The sequence below is a fragment of the Monodelphis domestica genome, chromosome 2, assembly GCF_027887165.1.
Source record: "Monodelphis domestica isolate mMonDom1 chromosome 2, mMonDom1.pri, whole genome shotgun sequence".
Lineage (NCBI taxonomy): Eukaryota > Metazoa > Chordata > Mammalia > Didelphimorphia > Didelphidae > Monodelphis > Monodelphis domestica.
The window spans coordinates 351,719,880-351,724,614 of NC_077228.1; the positions used below are offsets into that span (position 1 = coordinate 351,719,880).

The following is a 4,735-nucleotide window of genomic DNA, read 5'->3' on the forward strand; positions in this document are numbered from 1 at the left end:
ACTGAGGGTGGATGTGTACATGGACAGAAGCTGCCTTAATACTTGTGCTTGTTTTACTATGGCTAAAACCTGAGTCTCTATATACTATGGAATTAAGGTTAAATTGGAACCAGTGCTGAAACCATGATATGGAAGGGAAAGAGAATCTATTCTAGAGAAAAGATTTACTATAATGACAACAAAAACCAACAATAATCCATATTTTAAAATCTTTAATAATTTCAAAACAATTTACATGATCTTTATTATATGTATAATAATAATTATTAAATATAGTACTGTATAATAGATACTGTGCTAAGCCCTGAGGATACAAATGAGAAAGAAAAGCATTCCTGCTCTCAAGGGCTTACAGTCTAACAGAGGAAGAAAACATACAAAGGGAAGCTGAGTGAGAAGCTAGGTGGTTCATTGGATTGTGAGACAGGCCTCAACAAGGCAGGCCCAGATTCATATCTGTCCTCAAACATTTCTAACTGTCTGACCCTGGGCAAGTCACTTAACCCCCATTACCTAACCCTTACCACTCTTCTGCTTTGGAACCAATACACAATATTGATTCTAAGATGGAAGGTAAGAATTTTTTAAAAAGGAAGTTAAAAGGGGAAGAATGTCTGGGACATGATGATGATGAATAAAATGTAAAATATAAAATAATTTGATTAATACAATTTTATATTTAATAAATAATTATTAACATTGATTGGTTGCAAAATATTAACATGTATAAGTGTTTATACATGCATATATGTATCTATATGTAAAATGAGATAATATAGCCTACAAATCACAAAAGGAAAAAAAGCAGAGCCCCTTAATTCCTTCCTGTTCTCTACTTTGCATATGTCACATGACAGCATAAGACATAAGGTTACAAATATACACAAATAACAGTTTATTCTGCTTATTATTTATATTATGTATAATACTGTCATTTGACTAACATATGCACATGTATTTGTAATATGCATATAATTAATGTATAATGCATATCTATGTATGATTATAACATGCATTATTATAAAATTGGCATGTGTATTTTATTTTAATTATTTCTTTTTCTGACAGGTTGCAGTTGCAATTCACAAAACTTAATGGGAACTAGAGAGGCTCTATTTCTTATCTATATCAGTGATCTGGAACTACGTTTATCTAGGGGGGAAAAAGAATAAGGAAGGGAAATGCAGCAAACCCAAATTTCCTAGGTTTTTAAGCTTCTGTTCTCATGGAAGAATTCTTGTAGCTTTTTTTTTTGAGACCCATTAGCACTATGATGGGCCTCATCCCACTCTTCTTGCTTTGGTGTACTTGGCCAACTTTCTTCCATTCCTTGTATGGCTAGTTTAACTATCCCTTCTCCATGACAAAAACACTTTTAAAAATCATGAAATGCTAAAGAACAGACTAGTTGCAGGAAAGTAGATGAAGTTGTGAGTAATCAGGAGAAAAAATAAAGTGACGTATAAAGGAGGCTGTGCTGTACATCCACAAAAAGACCTGGTATGAGGTCCACTCTTCTGTACCTACATTTATTTGCAATGACTTGCTTGAAGGCCTGGAATATCTCAAGCATCACTGCAGAGATCAGAACAGTTCTCTACTGTAACCATATATGGCAAGGACTTTGGGAGGAGTCCAGGGTATGAAGAGTCACAAAGCCACTCTGTCTAGAATTATTCACAGATGGTTGTGGTTGTGGGAAATATACACAGCTCTACATCCAGTATGGCTGGGAAAGTTTCTTAAGGTAACTAGGAAGACTTAGATATTCCTTTTAGCAATGGGAGAAAATCAGACTCACAATAATCCTCGATTTCTCTTTTCTTTGACTTTTTTTGGTGGGGATGGATATCTCTTCAAAAGGCTTTCTTTACATCACATTAAGGTTCATCAAGCTCCTCAAATGGACTACAGAAATGTATGGACAGAACAAAAGAACAGAGGTTCAAAGGAGAGATAAAAATGTATTTTTATAAAATGTAAATTCTATCCAAGCATAAGAGCAAAGAAGGGAAATGGAATGTATACTCTTCTAGGAGCATATAAGGTCCTTGAGGGTGAGGTCTGTTTTATTTTTATCTTCTTGTGAATACCAGTGTGTGTGTGTGTGTCTGTGTGTGTGCATATATATTATTGGTGTGTGCATATATCTAGTACAATGCCTACCACCTCATAGGCTCTTAATAAATATTTTTGAATCTAACCTAATTAAGTGAAGGTGAATTAACTTGTGCTGAAGGACATATTAGAATGTTTTAGTAACTAAATGAACTGTATTTTTAAATCACATTGGGGAAGTGGTTACTTTTAAAAAATATTTTATTTTCTCAATTACATATAAGTTTTCAAAATACATTTTCCAAAATTATAAGATCCAAATTGTCTCTCTCTTTCCCTTTCCTCCACCTTCCTAAAATGTTAGGCAATTTAATCTATATTGTACATGTATGATCATGCAAAACATATTTCCATATTGGTCATTTTTGTGAGAGAATACTCATATAAAACTAAAAACTCCAAATAAGATCACAAATTAAATGAAGTGAAAAATAATATGCTTTGATCCATATTCAGACTCCAACAGTTATTTCTGTGGATATTAATTTATTATTTCTTTATAAGTCCTTTAAAATTGTCCTGGATATTTGTATTCCTGATAATATCTAAGTTTTGCACAGTTGACCATCATACAATATTGCTGTTTCTGTGTATAATGTTTTCCTGGTTCTATTTACTTCATTCTGAATCAGTTCATCTAGATTTTTCTGTTTTTTTTCCCTGAAATCACCCTGCTCATCATTTCTTAATAGTCCAATAGTGTTTCATCACAATCATATACAATAATTTTTTAGACATTCCTCAACTGATGGACACACCCTTAATTTCCAGTTCTTTGCCACCACAAAATGAGCTGCTATCAGTATTTTTAGGCAAATAATTCCTTTTACCTCTATTTAAAAAAAAATCTCTTTGGGAGAGATAGTAAGGAAAAAGACTTATGCAAAAAATGATTTATAGCAACACTCTTTGTCGTGGCAAAGAATTGGAAAATGAGGGGATGCTCCTCGACTGGGGAATGGGTGAATGAATTGTGGTATCTGTTGGTGCTCAAAGGAATACTATTTTGCTCAAAGGAATAATGAACTGGAGGAATTCCATGTGAACTGGAACGACCTCCAGGAATTGATGCAGAGTGAAAGGAACAAAACCAGGAGGCTCTAAAAGATCATCCTAGTGCAATTATTAACAATATGGAAATAGGTCTTGATCAATGATACCCAATGGAATGGCATGTTGGCTACAGGGTTTGGGAGGAGAGGAGGGAAAAGACATGAATTTAGAATTTAGAATATTTTCATGATTATTAATAGATGGATTTCTTCATCTTTAAAATTTCTATTTATATATTTTAACCATTTATCAATTGGGGAATTACTTGTATTTTTGTAAATTTGATACAATTTTTATATAAATGAGGCCTTTATCAGAGAATTTTTCTGTCAAAATCTTTTCCTAGTCTGTGAGTTGCCTTTTAATCTTGGTTAAATTGATTTTGTTTGTATAAAATTCTTTAATTATATATAATAAAAATATTCATTTCATATCTCATAATGTTCTCTATCTCCTGTTGGCCATAAATGTTTCCCATGTCTACTGATCTGACAGGTAAACTATTGTATTCTCCACTAATTTGCTCATGGTATCACCCTTATCACCCTTCTTGCCTCATATAACCATTTTAACTTTATCTTAATATAAGTATGATATATGATTTCAGACATAGTGTTTTCCAGTTTTCCTGCAGTTTTGTCAAAAAGTTCTTGTTCAAAAGTTGGAATCTTTATATTTATCAAATACTAGATTGTTATGATAATTTATGACTGTGTATTGTATATATAATCTATTTCATTGATCCAACATTCTATTTCTTAGCCAGTACCAGATTGTTTTGAGATTACTGTTTTGGGTACAGTTTGATATCTGATACTGCTGGGCCACCTTCCTTCAAAATTTCCCCTATTAATTACATTGATATTTTAGGGCTTTTAGTGTTCTTCCAGATAAATTTTATTGTTATTTTTCTAGCTCTATAAAATAATTTTTTCATAGTTTGATTGGTATGGCAGTGAATAAATAAATGAATCTAGGTAGAATTGTCATGCAATATTAGCTCAACCTACCCATGAGAAATTTATATTTTTATAGTTTTTTACATCTGACTTTATTTACATGTTTTGAAAGTTTTGACACACCCTGACTTTGTGACCATAGGCAAGTGTTTTGTAATTATGTTTGTATATTACTGTGTATGTAATATGTATGTAAATATGTCATTACTGTATTTTTCTTGGATGATTCCCAGGTATTTTATATTATTCAGAATTATTTTAAATGCAATTTTAAAACATCAAGTGTTTCATGAATATGTGTGTCATCCTTCTGCAAAGGCCATGTTACCTTCTGTATTGTTTCAATTTTAGTATATGTGCTAATGAAGCTAGTACAGTAAATGTTTACTTTGAATAACTGTAATGGTGGAATTTAAAATAGAATATATGTAATGATGAAATTCTCTGGAGACTGTATATTTATGATCATTTGTTAGTAAAAGAGAGAGAGAGATCACCAGACTACCCCTCTTTATTTATTTATTTATCTTTAAGTCTGGAAAATATTTTAATTAATTAATATAGAATATTTTTCCATAGTTACAAGATTCATGTTCTTTCCTTCC

General features: G+C 31.8%; 1 non-coding gene across 1 annotated transcript; it reads right to left on the reverse strand.

The window, feature by feature from the left end:
* Positions 1-4,401: 4,401 nt before the first annotated feature.
* Positions 4,402-4,505, reverse strand: LOC130457713 (U6 spliceosomal RNA). Its single transcript, XR_008916999.1, has one exon. It is a non-coding gene; the product is annotated as a U6 spliceosomal RNA (small nuclear RNA).
* Between the last annotated feature and the right edge of the window lie 230 nt (positions 4,506-4,735).